Genomic DNA, 13,660 nt, shown 5'->3' with positions numbered 1-13,660 from the left:
CGCCAGGAGGGGATCCGGGGGCCGCGCTCGTCGCACTGGAAACCGGGCACCGCCCTCTGGTGCCCCTTGCGGCCCGGGCCTACTCGGCTGCCAGGCCGTGCCAGCCGCGGCTCTAGCCCGCTCGGCGCCTGGGAGGTGCCCTACTCCTCTGCCTCCCCCGCCTGGGGACCCAGCCCGCCCCGCACCCTCTGGAAGCTGTTGTGTCATCCTCGGCGTGCCCCAAGCTTCTGTGTGTCCCCATCCTTGCTCTGAGTCCCTGCACACCCCTACCCCAACACGTCGCCGTCCGCCCCAGGAGGGCGATTTCCCCGGGATGGACGGTCCGTTTAGGGGCAGAATGGTGCTTTATCGACGGTGGACTACCTATCTTGGTAGCCTCCAGCTTCGCTTGGAGAGTTTTGTTTTTAATCTGGTTCAGTCTCACGAGGTTTTTAATTGGATGGAAAGGGACAAGCTGTTCTGTGTCTGTCCTCTCTTCCATTTTTAGAAGAACCTTTTCTCTCCTTCCTGTGCCAAATGAAAGTATACTATATTTGTTGCCTCTTTACATTAACATAGGGATTTGTGAGATTATTTAAATTGAAATCCACAGAAAGGGAAATAATGTCAGGTTGCAAATCCGTGGTGAAGCTACAATCCAAACTCCTAGCCTCTGACTGCTGTGTTTTTGGATGCTAGTTTGTGCCAGTAGTACCCCCACCCTCCCACCTTCACCTTCCTGCTCCCACCCCGGCGTTTGATACCTGGACAGATTTCACTAACATACTTTCAGTTTTGACCACCTTTCCTTTCTTTCCTACTACATACCCTCAATGTGCTGTCTACAGGCAGGGCATATTCTTCTTTTAACTGCTTACAAGTCAGTGACAGCTTTCCCCTCAGATATCTGCCAGCTTTGATCCTTAATCCCCTCCCATTAGCATATTGGGCCCAGAGGATCCCTTGTGAAATAAGCTACCGACCTAAATCCATCATATGTCCCCAATTTTTCTAGGACAGCCTCAACTTAAAGTACTCCTGTTTATGAGCCCAAGTGTCTTGATTTTTGATTTAGAAAATAATGTCAGTTTAACTGTAACCAGACCCTACTGACCTGGCCTTTTCCAGCCATTTGGCTCTGGGGCATTACTGAGTAATCCAATTATCATTCACCTGGGATTTTTTTTTCCCCTCCTGAGTCAACCCAAATGTTGGAAATGCCAGGATTTTTAGGTCAGCATGAACATTACAGGCTAATGAGGCAAGGAAATTCCTTCTTGTTCTTGTATTTCAGCCCCAATCCACCACATTTTTTATTCCAGTGCAAGACAACAGACCTGTGGCAGAGCCTATTTATTAGAGTTTAAGTTTAGGTCGCAAGGGTTGTAGGGCATCACATCATTTTGACTCTAGAATAAAAAGGTGCCTTAACTATATTGGTTATATAGGGCAAGAGATTCTGTGTCTTGAATCTTAAGACACCAGCTCTGCTAAAGAGTTTTGGTTTCATTCAGTTAGATTTAACATACCTTTATTAGTCTTCTGCTTTATGTACAGTATGCCCTAAACACTATAGAATTTTTTTTTTTAAGACAAGAGTCTCACTTGATCACCCTTGGTAGAGTATCGTGGCATCACAGCTCACAGCAACCTCCAACTCCTGGGCTTAGGCAATTCTCTTGCCTCAGCCTCCCAAGTAGCTGGGACTAGAGGCTGGGACTAGAGCAGGGACTAGTTCTGTGGAATCCCACCACAATGCCCGGCTAAACACTACAGAATTTAAAAGTGATTTTAACACATAGTCCCCAACATCTGGATCTGTGTTTAGGAATATTCACACTTTTGAATCAGCTGATAAATATTGTTTTCCACTCATGATTTCTGCACCTAGTTCCAGCCTGGCAGGAACCATAGCTTCTGGCTTGGCTCATTCACAAGTGCGGGCTTGTTCCACAGAGGGTCCAGCAGATGGGGAGTGGTGCTCTTTTGGCACCTGCCCTTTCCAGGCACTCTTCATCACATGATCTCCGCCTCTCAGCCCACCCAAGATCTGTTTCTAGGCATGTCCATAAACACAAGAATAAATGCCTTTTTTCACCAGCCTTAATTTTGAGAAAGTGGATAGTTTCTTAGTCGATTTTTCTGTTGTTCTTAAGTTAGTTTCTCTGTCTTCCAGTTGCATTAAGCCCTTCTCTCCCTCCCCCAACTGTTCTTTACTGACAGTGTGGCACAGAAGTGCTTAATGAATGTTGGAGTTACATCATGTACCCACCTCTCAGTCCATTCCACTTCTCTTCCAGATGCTGGGTCAATTTTTAATCTATTTTTGTCAAGCACATTGCATATACATTATTTCCACTTTCCTCAAAGAAAAGAGGAAATTTCAGCCTCTCTTCTGCCAAGTAATGATTCTCCTACCTGCAGGTCTGTTCAGCCATTATTTCTCTGCACTCTCTGCATCCTTGTGGGAGGGATAACCTCTTAGGAAGGTGTTTTGCCTCTGCAGCTATACCTCCTCTGTCACTGATTTTCTAGTCTAGGCTGACAGCCTCTGAGATTTCTCTTCCTGTCATCACCAAGACCCCTTCCCCCAGCCATGACCTGTGCCTGTTACTTGCTCTGGCTCAGCCCCAGAATCCACTCTTGTTCAGACCACATCCTTTTTCCTGCATTACTCATTTCCTGTCTCAGATACTTTGGATCCCTTGGTTCTGATCTTTCAGAAGGAGAGAGAATAAATAAACCAAGAGAAAAGGAATGAAGAGGAATAAATGGATAGAGATCTTATAAAATTGAACTCTTCATGCCCCCGGCCTTGCATGCTCTTACATAGGTTGTCCCCTCCCTAGGGTGTTTTTATTTTAAGAAAACACACACAAAAAATGATTACTGGTGTGCTTGTGAATGTCTTTATCTCCATTTTTTTCTGTTGTGAATATACAAGGAGGATTATTTGACTGCCTTGGACTTGACTCTTCTCTGAGTCTCTGTCCTCTCTTAGGCTGTGGACCTCTAGCTAGGCATTTGGTAACCATTTGCTGAATAAAGTTCATCTACCTCCTATCAGAGTCCTTCCTTCTCCAACACGGATCAGCAAGCCACAATCAAATTACAGTTAAAAAATACTAGGGAATAAATTGGTAGTTCCAGCTCTGGTGAACACTGTTCCATGTTAGTATGATATTTACTAAGGGTTTTTCCCCTCATCTTGAGTCCATCTAAATTTATATTAAGGTTCTCCCAGTGTTCAATATTTAATGTCCAGACAGATTTGGGCCCACCTACAAAAAGATTCTCTTCTGAAAAGATACCTCCTGGAGACAAGAGTAGGGAAATGAGAATACAGAGTCTTCATGAATAATAGTGCCTCTTTTATTCCTTTTATTTTGTGCCATTTTGCAACTGAAAAATGAAGATGATTTTCTATGGTCCGGTGGAATCTCACAAAAGTGGTTGTAGAGAGAGGCTTTTGTGTACTCCTCAGGAGACTGTCCTGAAATGCAGTCTCCTGTCTGAGCCTGCCCACCCCTCCCACCTCAGCCCACTCCTACCCCATGGAAACGCAGGGTGAGCGCTGACTGCCTTATGAAATCTACTCTGATGGGATGGGGCCTTTGTGCCAGTGACAGAAATGGCTCTCTTCAGTGATTTAGCATCTCGTTCTGTGGAATCCAGAGCTTGACTGCCTCTCAAGGTAGAGGTCTGTTCATATATGGATTTATGTTCTAAATATTTTTATGGCACCGTACTGTGAGTCACCAGTTAACACTCTTTTTGGAAAAATAAACTCTTTGGGGGTATGTCCTTTGTTTTTTAAAAAAGTTGCCTCTGTAAGATAACTTATTGCTTAGTCATATCTCAGATGTGGTTTTATTCTAAACACTGACTTGCTTAAAATTTTTCATTTTGAATTACTAGCTACACCAGAACACTAATTAGATATCTGTAAAGATATTTAGAGGCAAACCATCTATAATTCTATTTTATAACATAGACATTTTGGGAGCTGTTAGGAATATAATCAACTATTTGCTTTTCTAAGACAAAGACTTTATTACAAATTCTGGAATTTTTCCCCTATCAATAACAAAAGTAGAATGTAACTGACATGGTCAAGAAATGAGCTTCTTTAGTTACTCAAGGATTACACAATTAAAAACTCATTTTTGAAGACAGAAGTATAGTAAAACATAGCATAAAAATTCAGTTATGAACTGCTGTTGTGGGATTCATTGTAAGACCTTCTAGGCTAGCATAGAAAACTTTGTAGTTTTTTTTCCTTCTACTTCCAAATTATTTATAGTCAGTAAAAAAAGAACATGCTTCCCTATTCTTTCAGTTTCCAAGTGATATTTTAGTGAAGTCAAAAGAAGAGAACATTCTTTCTACATCTGCTCAAGAAATGACTGCTGTTAAACACAGATTGCCAGTGTTCTCAGATGAATCCAGATGTGGAAAAGAGTCCCAGTTTGCTATTATGACTTTATTTAAAGCATAAGCAAATGTCTGTTTCTTGGATGATTTTCTCCTTGGCAGTGGACTTTATCATATTTCTATTAAGCAGAGATGTCTATTAGATGCCATGTCTTATCCAGCTCTCCAGTTGATGAGGAGGACAAGGCTGAATATTGGAACTGTTGGCAAGAAAATGAAAGTCCGTGACTACTCTGAGTTATTTTTAAAGTTCTAGTTGCATAGCTATTATGTCTCAAGTAAAGTATAATTATCCCTAGTTACTGATATCTTTAGCATATTTCAAACCATCCATATGTGGCCTAAAGCCATACAGCTATATCAAGACATTTTTAGACAATCAAAGCAATGACACTTTAAGCTAAAACAAAATTAATGTGAAACAAATACTTCTAAAATATATATTTGATTAAATGCTTATTTTCAGTCCTCCAGTAATCAGTATTAATCTGTTCTGTTAGTTGACTGGAGGCAAAAGAGAGTGATTGAAAGCTTAATGTTTACAAGAAGAAATGAGGTCATGTTTTCCTGGAGCAGAAATTATCAGTAGGATTGATTTACAAGATAACTATTATCTACTGGTCCACTATAGAGACAAGACAACTGAGGCTTAACACTCTGCACTTTGTCTCCAGCCCCACTCCCACCATTTGTCTAAAAAGTATTAGTGATCCTGCAGTTGGTAACCAAAAAAATAAGTACATCATCGATTGGGGCATATGGTTCTCTTTCCTTATTATCAACCTGAAAATAATTAGGGAATTACATAACTAAAGATGTCTAGATTTCTTTTGTAAACTGGTAGAAATCCATTTTCTGTGAGTTTAGCTTTTTAAATTGATTGCATAAGCTAAGTTACCTCCTGGCATTATAAATTCCATAAATTTGTTATTTTCTAGGTAAAATGGTGCTATCTTTTATTTGTCTCAAAGTTAACCTTTTTTTCTGGTTCCTGGCACTCTTCTGCACTGTCTACTTGATACCCTGGGACTCTTTGTAAAAGAACTAGATAGAAGGAGATTCTGGTGTTGGTCTTCTTGTCCTTTGGATTAAACTTTGGTTTACCCTAAAGGGCAGGACCATTTCTGTTATGTTGTATTCAGAGTAGAGGTAACATTTCTTCCTGAAGCTTGACCTCCAGAGGACAAGGACACGACATCCTGAATAGACCAAGGCAGCTAAGGAACACAAGTGATGGCAGTTTGGGCCACAGGAAGAATAGCTTTGCTCTAAGGCTGTAAGAGACAAGGCTCAATGTAAGAGTGACATTAGGGGATTTCCTAATCTTCTCTGAGGTCTTGGTGATATTGGGACTCCTGTGGCCCAGCCAAGCCTATTCCATTGTGTTCTGTGTACATTATCTTACTTAATCCTCAGCACAGCCATATATAAGCACTTTATGTAAGACAGATAAAGGACCCCATTTCCGAGATGAGGAAAGTGAAGCCCAGAGTAACTTGTCTGGCATTACAAGCTAAGATTTAAGCCTAGGGTCTTTCTGATCCCAAAGTCTTAACTGCCCTGTCTGAGGCACGGCTTCTGCATGTATTCAGTGCCAGGCATGTTACATATATAAACTCTAGAATTTATCATAACCTCACAAGTCAGGCAGGAATATGATCCTCATTTTTACAGGTGGAGAAATTGAGACTCAGAGTAGGTATTAAGTGCTTGAAGCCACCCAGATAGCCAAAGATGGAATTAGAATACGAGCCCAGGTCTGACCCCCAGTGCCAGTGCTCCTTTCCCTTCTGTGATCTTGATAATCTTCTGTGGAACCCCTCCTCTTAGTTCTAGACAGTTTGCCTTTTTACATCATGGCATCTGCCAGAGCACTGTAATGTGAGACTGCCTGGGAGGCCTGGACCTTGGCAGTGGATACCATCGGACTGGCCTCTTATCACCAGTACTAAGTACAACTCTTCGAAAACTCTCCTTTGACTCCCTATTATTCCCTAGTGCGGTGACCTGTTGGAAGCCACCTTGGGGTCCTGCAGGTGTTGCTGCTAAGTCTGACCCAAGGCCTCTGTTGCAGCCTCATCTCATGAACTGGAAAGCACTTTAAGCAGCTGTCTGGAAATCCCCCATTGCTCCCGTTGTCCTAAACTGCATAGGGGAGGGTGGCTGTCCGCTCCATTGATTCCTTCCCTCATAGCTGAGGGTGACAGCTTGGAAAACATTCAGCTGTTTACAATTCAGCTTATGTACACTTTAGCTGGGGATTGTGGGTGAGTCAGAAGGGCCACTCTCTTTGCCTGTGTCCTGAGAGACAGCATGAAAGTCAGCTGTATGGTAATGGTTGCCAGTAAGGGAGGAGCCCCCTCCCTAACAGATGCCTCCATGGAGTTGGTCAGCCCAGATGCTTAAGATCCAAGAAAGCTGTCTACTTTCCAGCCCCTTTAACCCAGACCCAACAAGAGCATTTTGCAGTGACGTGTGGGTGGGGCTGGGGCAGAGAAGTTGTCCCTGACTCATCCTACCTTTCAGTTCCTCTGGCCAGTTCCCCTGCAAGGAACCTGGGTGCAGATCTACGGCCTCACCCTCCTGTGACCCTTAGTGGAGCCCTAAATTGATCCTCCTGTCACTGCTGTGTCTTCCCCTGCCTCTGAGAGATTCTTCAGAGCAGGCTGCTCTTTTTTGCAGAGCTGGGGACGGTGCCCTGAGGGACTGGGAGGTGATGGGTGGCATATCCTGTGACAGCCACAGTCTGGCCTGAGTCCTCCAAGCAAAGGGGGGCTTGTATGCCTGACAGCTCTGCCCTTAGTTGAAGTAAAAAGTTATAAACATTTGGCATTTGGTTCCTCCCATCTCTGGAAAGGGCCTACAATTTTCCCACTACTGAGAGCTTCTTTTGTGTATGTCTCAGAAGATGCCATCTTCCAAATAAATGGCATGCACTCTTGCCTTAATTCTAAAATGCACACTGGTAACATAAAATTTGCCCTTGAGATGTATGTATAATCAATGTAATTCAGCATAAAAGCACTTTGGAGGAAATGGGTCAACTAACTGATAGCATTGTACAATTTGGGAAACATAGTTTAAATAATAGCACATTTTGCCCTAGTAACAGTATGTGTGCTGTTTCCATTTAGACTTACTGAAATATTGAATTTAGCTTTTAGGTCCTAACCATATTCAGGGATCCCTTCCTTAGTAGTACAGGAATCCCAGTTTGGTAATCACTCATCTAAATCCCCCCACCACTACCCCCAATCCGAATGCTCCAGCCCACATGTCCAGTTTACATGTTCTGTCCTCTTTTCCCAAGTGCCCTCATGCTGTCCCATGGCTAATAAAGTGCAGCCCACACAGGGAAGTTTAAAGCACTGGCTTCTGCCACTGCCTGCCTTTTGTAACCTTGGGTAAGTCACCTCACTTCCAGGGCCAAATCACTTTAACTGGGAAATTAAGATGTTAGAGTAGTCAGGGCCTTTCTAACTCTAATCCTCTGTGATCTACTGCAGGGTGATCCAAAACAATCACTTCCAACTCCCTCCCACCATACCTCTGTCCCTAAACTGGGAAGAAAGCAATCTGCTTATCTGAGTCAAGTGATTCACAGTAAGGTGTAAATGACTATAGAGACACATTTGCATTTTAAAGAAGGCTGTTAACCAAATGAATCTCTTTAATTGATGGACTCGGTCAGGGTCCCGGGCTAGAACTGAAGCTTGTCTGTCCTCCTCTACCTGCTCCCTCCCCTCTCTGCCTTCCCTTCACTTTCCTCCCCTGGGGAGCCGGGAGAGGGTGTCAACAAATTGGTGCTAATTAAATAACCTTGCTTCCTACACTTTCAGAGTGGCACTAATTTCTTTGGGGCATGAATATAACTAAGAGACTGTAGGGAGTGGCTCCCGGACCTTTCTACAAGGTTTTACTGTGCTGTGGCACAGCCTGCTGCTTAGACCAGCTGCATGCTGTGCCTGCTGCTCTGTCTCCTGGATATTGTCTCACGGGTGTCACTTTGCAGGTGCTGCACCCGGGCTCCCTCTAGAGCAAGACATTCTTAGGAGCCCTACTGCCCCCGCCTTGGCTGGCCTGCCAAGCTGAGGCACAGTGAGCATGACTTCACTGCTAGGAACTCAGAGTGTTCTGTGTTTCATATGTGACCTCATTTTGCCATTTGTTGACAGACTTACTGCTAGAAAGTGATCCGTGTTATCACCTACTCTGCATCCTGTGTTCTTAAATTCCTTAAGTTGCTGTTTTATGCTTCCTTAAATTCTTTATTCACTCCATTAGCTGCCTCACTCCTACTGCAGGCAAGCAGGAGTAATTAGAAATCTTTTAAATTAAAATATATACTCCCTCTTCAAGACAAAGTGAAAATCAGCCATCGACAAGCTGGAGGGTAGAAGGAGAAGCTCTGCCTGTTTTCCATTTCCCTAAAGCCAGGCCTTCAAGGCCTGTAGGGGCAAATGGGATGAGTGCAAGGTCACCTAAAATGCCCCTTGCAGATGTTAGTATAGGTTAAGCATCCCAAATCCTAAAATCCAAAATCTGAACATTTTTGAGCACTGATCTGATGCTCAAAGGAATGCTTATTGAAGCATTTGGGATTTTTAGATTGGGAGGTCAACCAATAAGCATGTAATTCAGATATTCTAAAATCTGAAATTTAAAAACTAAAATACTTCTGGCTCAAGCATTTGAGATAAGGGATACTCAGCATGTATGAGACCATATTCCAATATAACTGAATACCGGAACTGGTCCTGAAGCAGCCAGATTTGACGTAGCTGGGACCAGTCTGCCCTCTGTCTGCAGCAGACCAGAGAGCTGGGCCTCTCTGAACACCTACCAGCTACTCTTGGGGGTGGGGCCGTTTTGCTAAGTGCCTTCCTGCCTCTGCCTCTAGAGGTCATCCCTGCCTTATGTTTCAGAAGGGATGGAATCTTAAGGTCAGGATGTGGGGGCTTAACTCCTGTCTCTGGGGGTGGACTTAAATTTGCACCTCCCTTCTGCTGAGGAAATCCTCTCTCTAACAAAAAGACGTAGGCCAAAGAATAGCTCTTCTTCTTCTTTATAGCTGGGTACCCAGAAATGCCTCTCCTGTAGGTAGGTACCAGCCAAGCTGCTCTTTCTATAATCAGCGTAGTTTTGGAAAGTAATTTTCAAATCTCAATTGGTGCCAGTTGTTTTTTTGGGAACTAGAGAGACCTGTACTGTTTATGAGGACATTGAGACAGACCATGGGTTCTATCCATCTCAGTGCAACAGTCATTAAGTATCTGTCATATTTTGGACATTGGGTTAGGCCCTGAAGATATAGTGGTCCCTTGCCTAGAATAAACCTGCTTGCTTAGCAGAGGTGAACAACCCCAAAGCAGGTAATGAAAGGCCACTGGGTTGTCCTTCTTATTTTACCCTGTCCCTATAAGGGCTGTTTCTGCCAGAGCCTGTGAATGAGACCAGAATTGAGAAGCAGCCTAGGGGTAGAGGCATGCATTATGTCAGACATCCAGAACATACTGCTCTGTTCATTCTGACCCGAATGAATAGTAGGCCCTTTGTGGTCAGCTTCAACTAACATCAAGAGTCTGCCTCCCCTTTACCCTCTGAAGCACGGCTTTGCTCCCCTCCCCCAGCCTCTCCTGCCCATGGGTGTCCTACCTGCACCTTCCCGTTTCAGGTTCCTGACTGTGTACAGGCATTTGAGATCTGTGGGAATCCTCACAGCACTTACAGCCTGGGCCTGATCAGGGGAATTCAGTAAGAAAGATAGAGTATTTCTTTGTTTCTTTTATCTGGCCGCAGGGCCAGCAGGGCAGGTTTCTGCAAGTTTCACAGCTAAACTGCTTTCCCCCAAGCAGGCCGCAAAGCAGTCTGGGAGAGCAGGAAGCAGATTAAATTAATCTCAGTGTGCTGAGCCTGGCAGGGGGGTGAGATTGTGTTTGGTTATTCCAGAAATAGCTCAAACTCCTTTGTTGGTAAAGCAGACCGTGAGCTGTTGGCCTGCAAGGTGACTGCAAAGAAAAGAGCTGCAAACCTTTGTATATTCATAAAACACTCTCTATTCAGTCTCCTGGATGTTTTCTCCTGTAATCCACCCAGGGTTAAAATGGAGAGTGATAGTTTCTGATTTATGGTAAAAGAGATTTTTAGTTTGTACTCTCTTAATAATTTATCTTCCTTTTTAAAAACTAGAGTTCAAAAAGTCTTTGAACTGAAGTTAAGCACTGACTCTATAGCCTCTAAACTGTGACTGTATCCGTTTACTAGTGCATTTGGCATCAGGAAAGAATCTGCCAGCCCACTGTCTCGGAGTGTCCATTACTGCATAGATCTCAGAGACAGGAAGGAGGAGTGGGGTGGGAGGCTGGTGGGAAAAATTGAGCAAGGAAAGAGATCAGAGGAGCCAGGTATCAGAAGCTGTTTTGTGAGGAGTTATCAGTGAAAGGTTGGAGGTGGGAGTGATCCCACAGTTTAGAGGAGAGTAGGTTAATTCCATGGAGGAACTGATTAAACTGAAACGAGAGCCACTCATTTCCTTCTACCAGTGCTCAGAGGTGTGACTGTGTTTAAAAATGAACACAAAAACGCAGATCTTACCAACTATGACGACACTTGATAGATTATGCTTCTTATTGACTGGGTACCTAATGTTTAAAGATGTGGGCAAAGGGGGCCTAGGAAGGTGATGAATGAACTTGCAACTTTTTTGTGTAAGAATAGATGAAGGGAGCTGGACACAGTGGCTCACACCTGTAATTCTAGCACTCTGGGAGGGTGAGGTGGGTGGATTGCTTGAGCTCAGGAGTTTGAGGCCAGCCTGAGCAAGAGCAAGACTTGGTCTCTACTAAAAATAGAAAAACTAGCTAGGTATTATGGCAGCACCTGTAGTCCCAGCTACTTGAGAGGCTGAGGCAAAAGGATCACTTGAGACCAAGAGTTTGAGGTTGCTATGACACCACTGCACTCTACCCAGGGGGACAGAATGAGGCTCATGTCTAAAAAAAAAAAAAAGCGCAGCACCTGTGGCTCAAAGGAGTAAGGCGCCGGGCTAGCCCCATATGCTGGAGGTGGCAGGTTCAAACCCAGCCCCAGCCAAAAACTGCAAAAAAAAAAAAAAAAAAAGTTGAAGGGACCAAATGTGGTGGCTCATTTCTATAATCCCAGCACGTTGGGAGGCCAAGCTGGGAGGATCACTTCAGGCCAGGAGTTTGAGACCAGCCTCAGCAACATATCAAGATCGGATGTCTATAAAAAAATTTAAGTATTAGCTGAGCATGATGTAGTATGCCTATAGCCTCAGCTACTAGAGAGGCTAAGGCGAGAGAATCACTTGAGCCTAGGATATCAAGGTTACAGTGAGCTATGATGGTGCCACTGCACACCAGCCTATGCAAAAGAGTGACCCTGTTTCTAAAATTTAGTGGGGAGGGAATAGTTGAAAGAGCAGAGGGGGGTTGGCCTTGAGGTGAAAATATATTTGGGATCCTCATGATATATCCTTCATGATACCAGGAGCATCTCCTATGAATTTCTCCTAAGCTAGCACTGCATTGCTATTTACTGCCTCTTTGTCCCCACAGTGACACCTAAGGTAGGTATTATATCCAGGCTTGGAGAGAGACAATGACTTGCCCATGGTTCACTCAGTGAGGGAGACCACTGAGGTCTCTAAGCCAAAGCTAAGCATGTGTTTTTGCTTATAGTACAAATCAGATTTGCCTTGTTCTCTGTGGGCTTAAGGAACAGAACCAGGATAATTGCAATTAAGAAGAAGACAGATCTTTGGCTCATTCTGAGGAAACACATTATGTTTCTGTCTGTCCAAGGTGGGAACAAACTACTAGAAGTAGTGAATTCTTTGTTATTAGAGGTATTCAGATAAATGTCAGAAAATCATTTGGTTGGGAGTATTAGAGGAAATGTTCAAGAGATTGAACCAGACTTTCTAATCCTGTGATTCTGTAATCCACAGATTATATTAATTGATCAGGGAATATTTTATTAGGTTCTAATTAGGAGGAAATAGGTATCATCTAAGAGTAAAATTTTAACAAGGGCAGGCATGGTGGCTCACACCTGAAATCCCAGCACTCTGGGAGGTGGAGGCAGGTGGACTGCTTGAGCTCAGGAGTTCTAGACCAGCCTGAGCAAGAGTGAGACCTTATCTCTAAAAATAGCCAGGTGTTGTGGCAGACATCTATAGTCTCAGTTACTTGGAAGGCTGAGGTAAGAGGATCGCTCAAAGCCCAGGAATTTGAGGTTCCTGTGAGCTATGATTCCACAACACTCTACCAGGGCAAGAACATAAGCCTCTCTCTCTCAAAAATAAATAAATAGGGCCAGGCACAGTGGCTCATAGCTGTAATCTCAGGACTTGGGAGGCTAAGGTGGGTGAATTGCTTGAGCTCACAAGTTCGAAACCAGCCTTAGCAAGAGAGAGACCGTGTCTCCAAAAAAAAACAATAGCCAGGCGTTTTTGGCAGGTGTCTGTAGTCCCAGCTACTCAGGAGGCTAAAACAAGAGAAACACTTGAGCCCAAGAGTTTGAGGTTGCTGTGAGCTATGATGCCATGGCACTCTACCGAGCGTGACAAAGTAAAACTCTGTCTCAAAATAAATAAATAAATAAAACTTTAGCTTTCATAGTAAGCTTTGTATTTTAACAATACTTGTTCATCATTTTAAATAAGCTGTCTCTTTGCATATTTAAAATATCAAAAAATAAAATCTGAGAAAAATATAATTATCTAAATGCAGACTTAGTATTTAAAATATAAAAGCAGAGAAACTTAATTTGACTGATTATGTCAATAACTCAGCTCTCCTTTTTTTGTAAGGGAAAGATATTTTTTCAGTTCCCAAATACCTTACAATTTAGAAAGACTGATTCCAAAGGGAGAATTTCTCCATTTCTATAGAAAAGGCAAGCTGTTTAAAAATAAGTTTTTTTAATGGATATAGACATAATAGATTTTTTTTTTTAACTTGCTGGTGTTAACTGTCTCAAATAAAAATTAGTTTTAAAAGGCCCACCTCATCAGTCCCTCTTGGATGACTCTTTCTCAGGTCTGAAGTTTATTACATAGTTGCACTATGGAGGATTGAGACTGAAGACATATATCATAACCAACTCTTTTTTCATTAAAAAATATGTATCTTGGCTCGGCGCCTATAGCTCAACCAGCTAAGGCGCCAGCCACGTACACCTAAGGTGTCGGGTTCGAATCCCCAGCCCGGACCCGCCAAACAAC

General features: G+C 43.3%; 1 protein-coding gene across 4 annotated transcripts in view; it reads left to right on the top strand.

Annotated features, from left to right (window-relative positions):
- Positions 1 to 13,660, top strand: part of PHC2 (polyhomeotic homolog 2) — a 54,098-nt gene that overhangs the window by 27,153 nt on the left and 13,285 nt on the right. The window lies entirely within an intron of this gene.

Source organism: Otolemur garnettii, unplaced genomic scaffold (genome assembly GCF_000181295.1).
Source record: "Otolemur garnettii isolate 467f Iridium unplaced genomic scaffold, OtoGar3 scaffold00204, whole genome shotgun sequence".
In the NCBI taxonomy this organism is placed as follows: Eukaryota; Metazoa; Chordata; class Mammalia; order Primates; family Galagidae; genus Otolemur; species Otolemur garnettii.
Note: the sequence above shows the minus strand (reverse complement) of the source record. Positions and strands in the feature narration are given on the sequence as shown.